Source organism: Bos indicus x Bos taurus, chromosome 12 (assembly GCF_003369695.1).
Source record: "Bos indicus x Bos taurus breed Angus x Brahman F1 hybrid chromosome 12, Bos_hybrid_MaternalHap_v2.0, whole genome shotgun sequence".
In the NCBI taxonomy this organism is placed as follows: Eukaryota; Metazoa; Chordata; class Mammalia; order Artiodactyla; family Bovidae; genus Bos; species Bos indicus x Bos taurus.
The window spans coordinates 71,859,420-71,873,388 of NC_040087.1; the positions used below are offsets into that span (position 1 = coordinate 71,859,420).

A 13,969-nucleotide genomic window follows, 5' to 3' on the forward strand; every position below is an offset into this window, starting at 1 on the left:
AGGCCTCTGCTTATTTAACTTATATGCAGTATACATCACGAGAAATGCTGGGATGGATGAAGCACAAGCTGTTGTCAAGATTGGTGGGAGAAATATCAATAACCTCAGATATGCAGATGACACCACCCTTATGGCAGTAAGTGAAGACCTAAAGAGCTTCTTGATGAAAGTGAATGAGAAGAGTGAAAAAGTTGGCTTAAAACCTAACATTCATAAAACTAAGATCATAGCATCTGGTCCCATCACTTCATGGCAAATAGATGGGGAAACAATGGAAACTGTGACAGACTTAATTTTGGGGGGCTCCAAAATCACTGCGGATGGTGACTGCAGCCATGAAATTAAAAGATACTTGCTCCTTGGAAGAAAAGTTATGGCCAATCTTGACAGCATATTTAAAAGCAGATACATTACTTTGCAACAAAGGTCCATCTAGTCAAAGATACTGTTTTCCCAGTAGTCATGTATGGATGTGAGAGTTGGACTATAAAGAAGGCTGAGCGCCGAAGAATCGATACTTTTGAACTGTGGTGTTGGAGGAGACTTTTGAGAGTCCCTTGGGACTGCAAGGAGCTCCAACCAGTCCAACCTAAAGGGAATAAGCCCTGAATATTCATTGGAAGGACTGATGCTGAAGCTGAACTTTGGCTATCTGATGCAAAGAACTGACTCATTTGAAAAGACCCTCATTCTGGGAAAGATTGAACATGGAATTAGAAGGGGATGACAGAGGATGGGATGGTTGGATGGCATCAGTGACTCAATGGACAAGAGTTTGAGTAAACTCTGGGAGTTGGTGATGGACAGGGAGGCCTGCATGCTGCAGTCCATGGTATTGCAAAGAGTCGGACTGAACTGAACTGAAAAGAGCACTGAATCTCTTGTCAGAGAGGTTAAGATGCTTCTTGAATTTGGCTGTGGTTGTAGTTTATTATTCTGAGAGTGAAAGGCTGGCAAAAAGAGCTCCTACTTAAGCAGCTTTAGCAGAGCTGCTTTGCATAGAATAAATTTGTAGAAATCCAGTTTTCTCATTGGATAAGACTAAAGAAGCAAGAAAGAAATTGGGCTCCAAATTCCAGTGATCACAGCCTGGCATAGCACACAGGGAAGCCCAGTCTGAATTGCTGAGGCTCTAAATCTCTTTTGTCACAAATTATCTTTCCTTGCTTCTTTCCTTTTTCCAACTGCCTACTTTTCAGCCACTTTATTGCTCATTAATATGTCCACTAATTGGATGCTGAAAGGGAGAGGAGGGGGCTCTTAACTCTGCCTTTCTGCCTGTTGGTGGCTTTGCTTAATAGTTTCAGAGGGCAGGAAGAGTCTGAAACAATTGGCCTAAATGATGTACCCAGGAAAACAGTTTTGATGTGAAGTGGTTTCCTGGTAGCTTAGACAGTAAAAAAAATGCTTCCAATGTAGGAGACCCAGATTCCATCCCTGGGTTCGGAAGATCCCCCAGAGAAGAGAATACCTACCCACTCCAGTATTCTTGCCTGGAGAAATCCCATGGACAGAGGAACCTGGTGAGCTACAGTCCATGTGGTTGCAAAGAATCAGGCACGACTGAATGACTACTACCACTACCACTACTAGAGTAAATGTATCTTAAGAAAATACCCTGAAACTCTAAGCAAGACACAGGTTGTGTTTCACATCTAGGTATTGTACTTAATCCATCCTATGTCATTTAGTGGGAATTGTTCGTTAAGTCTCATAAAGGCCATTTTCCCAGTAACCTTTTTTTAACTACTGTGCATCACTGCTAAAGGCATCTTTCTCAAAAGAGCTGAAGAATAATTGAATCTGTCACATCCACCTAATTATTAAAATGTCCTATAATTTGGCATGCCAATTTAGATGCCCTCAATGTGCAATTTTACTTAAACATAGAACATATAACTACTCCCCTTGACATTGAAGAAGAAGAAGAAAAAAAAAAAAAAAAACACACAATTTTAAAACACAGGTCTATCCCATGCCAAAGACTAAGTAAGTAAGTACGAAATTGGGGAAGCAGACAGATGGGCCCCAGGCTTCCCAGCTGGAGTTTGTCCTCTCTGGACAGATATTCCAAGAAGAAGACAATAGCAGGAAGGAGGAGAAGCTGAGCTCTGCCCAGATAAAAGATAAACAGGCCACAGTTTCTCATTCTCAAGGTTAAGAAGACCTTCCTACCTATACATGTTCAGAAATGTTCCTTGGGGGTCAAAAAGGGAGGGGTCACCACTCCACTGTAGGTGATGTCAACCTACCCATAAGCCTCTTCTCTAGGATCCATCTTGCCTAAGGGATGTATGCACACACATGGGAGGACCTTGAGATAAACCAAGTACAGACTCCGAGTCAGATAAAACAAGATGATTGTCCAAAGGAAACCCAGAAAAAATGCCCCATATAAGTGATTTTACCTATCACAAGTGTACCACTCTTTTTCTGAGCCTGCCCATGTTACTATCTACATGTTATCATTTTCCCTCCTACCAAGCACTTTGTTTCACTACTATCCATCTGCTTGTATAAATTCATTTATACAAAGTCAGAAGTCCAGGGCCTTGTCACTGGCTACTGGCCCTTGAGGCCTGGTGCCTGGGATTCAGAGCTTTCTATGCCTCAGCCTGACTTCAATCTCTGTCCAGGGAACCAAAATCCTTCTTTAAGCTGCTGCAGGCTGAGTCGCCTGAGATCAAAAGGTTCATTACTTCATACAATGAACAACTTTACATTCTGCAAAAGCAACAACTTTTAAAAATCACCATTTCAGAGTTGGTGAAAATGAGTTCTCTGACTATAAAGAATTTATATGTTTTAATGAAAATATTATTAATATTTTTTCCTTGTCCAACTTCCTACTTTATTCAAATTTGAATGAATAGTAAAATTTCCAATTTCTCTCACATTGTCTAAAACATATAAATGCCACTGAGATGAGTAGTTATTAGAATTGGCTAATATCTAAAATACTCAAAGCCAAAAAAAAAAATACTGCTCTCAAAAAACAATAGGATTAATAATATAAATGGTAGAAAGATCATTTTGATCAAAATACTTTGAGCCTTTTCAGTATTAATGCCTACTAAAAATTGGCACTTGCCTTCCACTTCTATGAGAACTAGGTCACAAATCACTTCAGCCACTGACCTTCAACACATCCTAAAAGGAGTACAGGGCGGAGACTTAGAATGAGACACTGTACCCTGGGAAAAATTGGCAGAATATGTCTTCAGATACTTAGATACTTCTAGAAGAAGATTTTTGTGAGCCTGATTCTTGCATCTTCTCATATCTAGCCCAATTCTTGCATCTCCTCATATCTAGAAAAGCACTAAAATCATTAACAGCAATATCTGCTCTTCATGATTAGCAACAAGCCTCTGCCAAAAGGTGTACTTGACTGCATATACCCCACTTCACAACCGCATCTAACACTGACCCTCTACTCTTTGGAGTAGTTTCTCAGAGCGATCTGAAATGCTGTCTCCTAGGCCACAGTCCTCATTTTGCCCCATATGAAACAACTCACAATTCCCACATTGTGCGTTTTTTTTGTTGTTGACATTACTAACTCATTATATTTTATAAGGGGAGTTTTCAGTTTTAGGTGGGGGAATGACAGAAGTGTGATAGTTTGTTGCAATGCTTGATAATTTATAAGAACTTAAAATTTAACTTTCTAAACACCTTAAAAATGCAAATACAATACACTTCATTAATACTCTTTTAATAGGCATTAAACAAAATACAGTATCTTAAAGTGAACTGCATTTTGAATACAGCCTCAAGTGGACAGATTCACAAGGTTTAAGAGATGGGATGCCCTCGCATATAAATGGAGTGTAACAAAGGCTACAGTAACCATCAGATCCATGAAAGCATCCCATAACTAAAATAGCAGTCTTTGGATTTGGAATGGAAAATAAAAATAGCTGTGAGTTGATGATTTACTGTTTCATATGCTGCCGGGGTCCAGCCCCGGTGGATCCAGGGAATTCGAAGGGGAGACGGCATCTGCGATCAGGAAACAACAGCTTATTTAAATGTTAATTAAGGATATAAAGAGTGGTTAAATAAGGATAGCTCAGTGAGGAGATTCAATGGAGAAAAGAGGCTGAATAATTCAGCCAGAAGGTGAGAGAAAGAACGACATGGGGAGACCAAGTTTCGGTGAACAAGGCCCGCACTTTATTTTCCAAAGTAGTTTTTATACCTTAAGTTATGCATAGAGAATAATGGGAGAAGGGGTAGAGTCATGCAGTAAGCCAGGCTTTCTTCCTGCAAACTTATCATATGCAAAAGTTTAGGTGATTTGCATCATCTTCTGGCCCGGAGGCCTGTTAACATTTTAAGACCCTTTCTTCAGAAAACTTATTTTTCTCTAAAGGTGATTAGTCAAGCGCCACCCTCCAAAAGCATTAGATAAAGTTGCATTCCTACAGAGCAAAGGTGTGGTGGGCTATAACAATAAAAAGAATTAACTCAAGGGTCCCAGGTTACAAACATTAAAGCTACTTCTTACACCAATTATATTAATCAATACACTGCCAGGGACACAGCAGGCAAGGGATATGGAGACTTAGCAGCAAACATTGGCCCAACAAGTGAAAAACCCTTCACCAATAAAATTTCTAATCTATCTTTTAACTGCTCAAAGGAATCTGTATTTAGACAGTTTAGAACATCTCATGCCTCTCACAGTTGGGAGGCTCTGAGCAATCACATGTGGCCAGAAAAACCTATTCAGGCAGGCTAGAGGACTTCCAAAGGAATGTGTAGGTTGAAACACTATCACATCCAGGAACTTTATTAACTGGAGCTGTAAGTTAATTCTCTTTTCATAGAGAGGTAGTGGGGGACAGCCCCCAGTAAAGTCAGAGGTGTAGGTGAGAGCACAAAGCAGAAAGTAGGCAGACTCTGGTTTTGGGGGTAGATGCTCGAGAATTTCCAGGGGGACTCCTGAGGCTCGATCCCGCCTTTGGGTATGCCGAGCCTCCTTCCTCATGACCTTTGCCACGAGTGGAGCTCCTCACCGCCGGCTCCCGGCAATATGCTTTATAATCAGCGTTATTAATTCTCCAGAATGTCTCTCAAGAGTAGACAAACAAGGTTCATGATTTCCATCAATTCACTCTTCCATTTATTCCTTCCTTTTTTCCTTCCATCTTCCCTATCCATTCATCCATCCTGTAAGCACTGAATATCTATCACCAAAGCACTGTTCTAGGAATGGGAGATTCAAAGATGCGCAAGACAGTCTATCAAGAAGTTCACGGCCAGACACAGATGAAGACTGATGTGCAGTTAAATACTTTGGCCAAGGCAGTAGAATCAGCAGATGGTAGAACTGGGATTTGAATCTAGGACTGAACTTTCATTACTTTCTCTGCATGTGAGTTACAAGTAAAAGACACTGTTAAATTATTTACCATAAGTAAAATAAGAGACATGAGAAGTTTAATATTCAATAGTCTAAAATATCTTTCCAAACGGATAATACCTGTTAACTTTGTTTATAATTTAAGAAAATATGCATGTAAACATAAACATTTATCCTGTCTACTTTTCAACTGTAATTTTATTATACTCAGGCACAAATTATTTACTGTGTGCCTGGGATATATTCACACACACACAAAAAAAGAAAGCTAGTTTTATTTAACTTTCATGATCAATAAATATGAAATGGCCCACAGTCAAAACATATTTGAGGAAACAAGTCAATTTTCATTAGTTTCTAAATTTATTCAGCAAACATTTACTGCATATTTAACTGCATTGATAGCACTATACTCGATGCTCTAGAAGAGGAAAACACATATGTCAGGGAGTCTATACTGAAAGGAGAGAGAGAAGAAAATCCTTAAGTGTCTATAATGCAAGAAAAAAAATGCATGACAAGGAGGAGTTGAGTAACAGAAGAGATGACTTCTGGCCAGAAGTTTGGAGGACAAGCTTCAAGGACGACAGAGAGCACAGAGCTGGGCCTTGAAGAATGAATAGCCTTGAACATGCAGAATTGGAGGTGGGTCGGCAGACAGTGGTCATTCCAGACACAGGCAACCAAATGGACCAAGAGGGTTGGTCGCTAGCTTGGGATCTCCTCCAAAGCAGGTTTATATGGTTTTCCATGTTCACTTTGCATCTCAGGGCTCTGACATTGTACATGACAGGAATCAGGCACATAATACATGCTGATTAAAAGTTAAAAACAAAGGAAACTAAATTCAGGGTATGACAGGGTGACTGCCCAATGGTGTAATTTGGCAAGACTGTAAGATAAGATCAAGGAGGGAACGGATATAGCTGGCAAGGGAAGCCGCTGAGGCAGTGGGATACAGGGGTGACAGGATTAGGGATGTGGACATGGAGGACCACATGCCTGATGGCTGTGGGCAAGAGAGAGCATGAAAGGGAAAATGAAAGACAAACAAGCCAGTGTTGAAGATAAAGGCTTGAATTTTATTGTCAAATGTTGGAAACGAAGAAAAAGAAAAGGGGTAGTCAGAGAGGATGGGGCACTGACAGGAACAGAGTGCAGTGTGGTCAAGGCTCATGCCAGGAGCCACAAGAGTTGCACTGGAACATAGACTGAAAAAAGGCCAGGAATGGAATTTTACCAATGTAGCCTCTATGCTTACCAGTTTTGTCAAAGATTCTAGGTATTTCAGAACACATGAACATAAAGCAACTCTAAATTTTATGTACAGAAAAATAGGTACAATTTTGAATTATTTTTAACATTTTATATCTATAAGAAAATGTTCCTATAATCTCTCTCTTTCCCCATTCTTGCTGTAACCCAAGTTGAACTAAATTGAACCACACATTTAAGTTAGTGTGATAATCCCTTGATCCAAGAAACTCTCCAGGAATGCCAATCTCAAATCATTTGCCACTCTCCACTGGTTAAGGACAAATGCATTAAGTGAGATAAGTCAGTCAGTTACATAAGCTCAATGAAGATGTGTTTATCTAGGTAGCTGTCTTAGACATAAAAATTAAATGGACCTATTTTAAAATAATTTGATTCATTTTCTTTTTTTTAATTTTTACTTTATATGGGAGTATATTTACTTTTAATTTTTTATTACATTAGAATATAGTTGATTAACAATGTTGTGGTAGTTTCAGGTTTACAGCAAAGTGAATCAATATACATGTTTCCATTCTTTTTCAAAATTTTTTCCCAATCAAGTCATCATAGAACATTGAACAGAGTTTCCTATGCTATACAGGAGGTCCTTGTTGTCCATCTATTTTAAATATAGCAGTATGTGCATGTCAGTCCCAAACTCTCAATCTATCCCTGCCTGCACAATTCCCCTGGGTAACCATAAATTTGGTCTCTGGTCTCGATGTTAGTGAGTTTGTTTCTGTTTTGTAAATAAGTTCATTTGTATCACTTTTTTTTTTTTTTAATTCTGCATGTAAACGATATCATATGATATTTGTTTTTCTCTGTCTGAATTACTTCATTTAATATGATCATCTCCTGGTCCATCCATGTTGCTGCAAATGGCATTATTTCATTCTTTTTTATACCTAAGTAATATTCCATCGTGGGCTTCTCTGGTAGCCCAGACGGTAAAGAATCTAGCTGCAATTCGGGAGACCACGGTTTGATCTCTGGGTCGGGAAAAATCCCCTGAAGGAGGGCATGGAAATCCACTGCTGTATTCTTGCCTGGAAAATCCCCATGGATAGAGGAGACTGGCAGGCTACCATCCATGAGGTCACAAAGAGTCAGATACAATTGAGCAACTAAGTACAGCACAGCACAACATTCCATTGCATATATGTATCACATCTTCTTTATCCATTCATATGTCAATTGACATTTGGGTTGCTTCCATGTTTTGAGTATTGTAAACAGTGTTTCGGTGATCACTGGGATGCAGGTATCCATGTTTTTCTCTGGGTATATGCCCAGGAGTGGAATTGTTGGATCACACAGGGGCTGTTTTTAGCTTCTTATGGAACCTTCATAGCTTTTCTTCATTTGTTTGTTTGTTGCTGTGCTGGGTCTTAGCTGTGGCATGAGGGATCTTCATTGTGATGCACGAGCTCAGTAGTTGTGGCATGTGGGCTTAGTCGCCCGGAGCATGTGGGACTTTAGTTCCCTGACTAGGGATTGAACCCAAGTCCTCTACATTGGAAGGCAGATTCTTTACCACTGGGACACCAGGAAAATCCCTCCAGTTTTTCAATAGTGTCTGCACAAATTTACATTCTACCCACAACGTAGGAGGGCTCCCTTTTCTCTACACCCTCTCTAGCATTTATTTGTAGATTTTTTGATGATCATCATTCTGACTGGTACGAGATCTCACTGTAGTTTTGATTTTCATGTCTCAACTCGGCAGTGTCCACCAGACTGGAAAAGGTCAGTTTTCATTCCAATTTCAAAGAAGGGGAATGCCAAAGAATGTTCAAACTACCACACAATTGCACTCATTTAACATTCCAGCAAGGTCATGCCCAAAATCCTCCAAGCTAGGCTTCAACACAACATGAACCAAGAAATTTAAGATGTATAAGCCGGATTTAGAAAAGGCAGAGGAACCAGAGATCAAATTGCTAATATCCAGTAGATCATAGAAAAAGCAAGAGAATTCCAAAAAAACATCTACTTCTGCTTCAATGACTACACTAAAGCTTTTGACTGTGTGGATCACAACAAACTGTGGAAAATTCTTAAAGAAATGAGAATACCTTACCTGCCTCCTGAGAAACCTGTATGCAGATCAAGAAGCAACAGTCAGAACTGGACATGGAACAACAAACTGGTTCCAAATTGGGAAAGGAGTACCTCAAGGTTGTATATTGTCACCCTGCTTATTTAGCCAATAGGCAGAGTACATCATGCGAAATGCTGGGCTGGATGAAGCTCAAGCTAGAATCAAGATTGTTGGGAGAAATATCAATAATCTCAGATATGCAGATGATACCACCCTAACTGCAGAAAGCAAAGAGGAACCAAAGAACCTGTTGATGAAAGTAAAAGAAGAAAATGAAAAAACTGGCTTAAAACTCAACATTCAAAAAACTAAGATCATGGCACCTGGTCCCATCACTTCATAGCAAATAGATGGGGAAACAATGGAAAAAGTGACAGATTTTATATTCTGGGGCTCCAAAATCACTGCAGATGATGACTTGCAGCCATGAAACGCTTGCTCCTTGGAAGAAAAGTTATGACAAATCTAGACAGTGTGTTCAAAAGCAGAGACATCACTTTGCCGACAAAGGTCTGTATAGTCAAATCTATGGTTTTTCCAGTAGTCATGTACAGATGTGAGAGTTGGACCATAAAGAAGACTGAGTGTGCAAAAACTGATGCTTTCAAACCGTGGTGCTGGAGAAGACTCTTGAGAGTTCCTTGGACAGCAAGGAGATCCAATCAGTCAATCCTAAAGGAAATCAACCCTGAATATTCATTGGAAGGACTGATGCTGAAGCTGAAACTCCACTGCTTGGCCACCTGATGCAAAAAGCTGACTCATTAGAAAAGCCCCTGATGCTGGAAAAGATTGAGGGCAACAGGAGAAGGGGACGACAGAGGATGAGATGGTTGGATGGCATCACCGACTCAATGTACATGAGTTTGAGCAAACTGTGGGAGACAGTGAAGCACAGGGAAGCCTGGCGTGCTACAGTCCATGGGCTGGCAGTTAGATGCAACTGAGTGACTGCACAACAACAAAAGCATTTGGCAATATATGACTCTAGGGACAACACTGTTGATTACGCCCTTCATCAGTATCTATCACTTACCCAGTCACTCCCCTAGGCTGGCTCCCTGCCCTCTAGAGCATTAGGCTTTACAGGTCATTAACTTAACTTATGTCCTCAAAGCTTTTGGAACAGATAATCACTTGCATTCTGGAAAGGAAACTCGGAGATATTGTGGGTTCAGTTTCAGAACACCACAGTGAAGTGAATATCACAATAAAGAGTCACATAAATTTTATGGTTTCCCAGAGCATAGAGAAATTAAGTTTATACCACACTGTAGCCTATCAAGTGTGTAATAGCATTGTGACTGAAAGAAAAAACAATGTGCAGACCTTAATTTAAAAATATTTTACTGCTAAACAATGCTAAACATCATCTGAGCCTTCAGTAAGTTATAGTAGTAACATTAAAGTTCACTGGTCACAGATCACCATAAAAAACTAATTATAGTGAAAAACTTTGAAATATTGTGAGAATTAGCAAAATGTGACACAGAGACTTGGGGTGAGCAAATGTTGTTTTTAAAAAATAGCACCAATAGACTTACTTGATGTAGGGTTGTGACAAACATCCAATGTGTAAAAAAAAAAAAAAAAAAAGTAGATATCTGTGAAGTGCAGTAAAACAAGATATGCCTATATTTCTTTTTACTTTTTTTTAAACTGAAGTATAGCTGATTTATAATGTTTCAAGTATACAGCAAAGTGATTCAGTTGTACATATATAAATATATAGAGAGACAGATTATATATTTTTTCAGATTTTTATCTATTACAGGTTATTACAAGATACTGAAAGTAGTTACTTGTGCTATAGAGTAGGTCCTGTTGTTTATATGTAGTAGTGTGTATCTTTGGAGAAGGAAAAGGCAACCCACTCCAGTGTTCTTGCCTGGAGAATCCCAGGAATGGGGGAGCCTGGTGGGCTGCTGTCTATGGGATCACACACCGTCAAACATGACTGAAGTGACTTAGCAGTAGCAGTAGCAGCACTGTGTATCTATTAATCCCAAATTCCTAATTTATCCATCCCCCATATTCCTGTATTTCTAATTCAATCAAGAAAAATAGGTGCCTTGCAAGTCAAAGTTTTGAGAAAGAACAATGCTTATGGTGTTTTTGCTGATTGAAAGTCAACTGGTAATCCAAAGCTCTAGAAAATAATACAAGGTTTACACCTGGGGTGGGTGTAGAACAGAGGATGATTCCCCAGCCCTGAAGCTAGAGGATGCATGTCTCTTGTTTCTATTCCTACCAGAGGAGTCATCAGCTGCAATCAGGTCAGACCAAGATGTAAACAAGTGGCCAGATTTACATCTCCTACTGGGATCTCCTTGTGACATCACTGATGACCTGACCAGAGAGCCTTAAACTGAAGGTTTCCCAAAACAGAAGCAGGAAGGTCAGCTCCACAGTGAAGGGCAAGGTCACCATGGAAAACAAGGTCATCATCACAGGCTCCAAAGAGAACCCTTGTATTTTCCCTTCTCTTCCCTCAGATCCCACGTTCAGTCCATCACTTGGCTCCATTTCAGTGTCTATCCCAAATCCAGCCATCTCACCATTTCTACCGCAGGGACATTAGTCTAAGCCACCAAGAGTTGAGAAAGGACACACTGTAAGAGACTGCATTTGGAGACCTGAAAGACCATCAGTGTGGTTTTAGCTGTGAAGGAAGGAGGGGGAGCAGAGAGGGACAAAACTAGAAAGGTGGGGAAGGGCCAGGCTGTAAACTGTTTTGTAAAACTAGGTTAGGGACTTGTTGAACATATTGACAAAGAGGGAAAAATCTGAGGTTACATCACTGACTCAATGGACATGACTTTGAGTAAACTCCAGGAGTTGGTGATGGACAGGGAGGCCTGGCGTGCTACAGTCCATGAGATCGCAAAGAGTCGGACATGACTGAGTGAACTGAACTGAACTGAACTGACTGGTAAGTAAAACATTAAACTTAAGTAAACTTAAGTAAACTTAAGTAAAACTGGTAAGTAAAACATTAAACAAGTAAAACATTAAACAATAAAAACATTAAAACAATAAAAACATTAAAACAATGGACGTATTTTGATAATGGCAACAAAGATGATTGATTAAGGAGGTACTTGTGAACTAGACATTTACAACTATGGATCAAGTACTGATAGATAAAGACGTAGAACTAAGCAACTGACAGGTCTGCCAAATGCTGTCCTTTTTCACTGTTTCCTTAACCAATCATACATTCCAAAGTGAAAGTATCAGTTGCTCAGTGGTGTCCAACTCCTTGTGACCCCATGGACTGTAGCCTGCCAGGCTCTTCTGTCCATGGGATTTTCCAGACAAGAACACTGGAGTGGGTTGCCATTCCCTTATTTAGGGAATCTTCCTGACCCAGGGATCAAACCCAGGTTTCCTGCTTTGCAGGCAGATTCTTTACCATCTGAGCTACCACAGAGGCTACATTCCAAAGTGACAGCATGTATAAGAATTAGGTAGTAACAGGAAGCTGCTTCCATGAATGTTGTAATACCAAAACCCAAAAATACATCTCCAGGGTACATTTAGAAGCAAAGAATTTATTCACACCAGAGATCAAGTCATCTTTCTGTTGCTGCCTCTAAAGCTTGACAAAGGGTTTCAAAAGGGAAATTTCACAGCATCAATCATTCCTTGTGTAAGAAGTATGCCTTTGGGGGGCAGTCTGCAAAATACAGTGCTGGGACATGAGAATCACAAAGTGACAGGTAAAGAGTAGAAGTAAAAGGTTACTTTTCCAATTAGCATTCAAGAACAAAAACAAAGGACTAAGGATGCTTGATGCTAAACAAAGTTGTTGGCATTTCAAAGTCACTGTCCTAAAATCTTTGAACGTCACCAGGTCCCTCATAAAACTCTGCAGGAGAGGCCTGCTTCTAACTGAGATGTTTCAGTTCAGGTGACCAGACACACTGCTTTGAGCCTAGAGCATCCCTTTGGTGGAAGATGCCCCACTTTTGTCATTTTCTTCTCCAGAACTCATTCCTAAGTATGGCCAGCTCGCAGGAGTGAGGCCACAGGCACAGCCTCGAGGCTGACAGTCTGGTATCTACTCAGTGTCCCCACTGGTGATCCCACCTGACAATGCATGGGAAGTAGGGAGGGAGGTGATATTCCAGGAACTGCTCAAGAAGTCAAAAGAGACATCTCCATTATCCCTGGACATAAGGAAGTTTGAGTATTACTGACCATTTATTACTGATTATTACCTGTTTAGTATATACTGACTGACCTATTTAGTATAGACCATTGAAATAAAAGTTGACTCTGCTGCCTCTTAAGCACTGTGCAGGCTTTCCTTATCTATTTACTTCATCTCTAATCAGCAACACTGGATACTGCAGGATCTTGTGACAGTAGTTAGCATCTGTAAAATGAATAATATTAGCTTGTTTCCACAGGCTGGGAATTCGCTTGAAAACAACTTGAATTCCTTAGGGCTTATTTGCAGCCAAAGATGTCTCTTTGAGGAATGGTTTTCCTTGTCATTTTATAAATCCACATCCTAAGATTTATGGAAATTCAGCAACAGAGGGAAAATAAAAAGAGAGAGAAGTCGAAAAAAGAGAGAAAAGGGGAAAGGAGGGAGGAAGGAGGAAAACAAAGCTAAGGAAGGAAATACTAATTTCTGAGGAAGAAAGAACAGATCAAAGTTACAGGAAAGATACTAGACAGATATCCAAACACCAAAGCTTAGAGCCTGCTTTGTGTGCTGAGTCCAGATCTACTGTGTAAGAGACTTGCTAGTTGTTTATCTACAGTCTCTCAGCCCTGACTTAACTTTCTTCCTACACTCTTGTGATGAAAAGGCTGGCTCTTTGCAAATCGCATTTCAGAAACACTTTGCCCTGACAGCTTATTTGGTAAAGAATCCACCTGCAATGCAGGAGACCTCGGTTCAATTCCTGGGTCGGGAAGATCCCCTGGAGAAGGGATAGGCTACCCATTCCAGGATTCTTGGGCTTCCGTTGTGGCTCAGCTGGAAAGAATCGGCCTGCAATGCAGAAGACTTGGTTCGATCCTGGGTTGGGAAAATCCCCTGTAGAAGGGAAAAGCTACCCCCTCCAGTATTCTGACCTAGAGAAGTCTATAGACTGTACAGCCCATGGGGTCACAAAGAGTCAGACATGACCCAGTGACTTTCACTTTCACTCTTGGCCAGCTGGCTCTTTGTTAGATCCTACCAGTAGCCACCAGGTTACCTGGTGGCTCAGAAGATAAAG

General features: G+C 40.3%; 1 protein-coding gene across 1 annotated transcript in view; it reads right to left on the reverse strand.

The window, feature by feature from the left end:
• The window catches only part of LOC113902492 (multidrug resistance-associated protein 4-like), a 276,118-nt gene that overhangs the window by 14,597 nt on the left and 247,552 nt on the right, over positions 1-13,969 (reverse strand).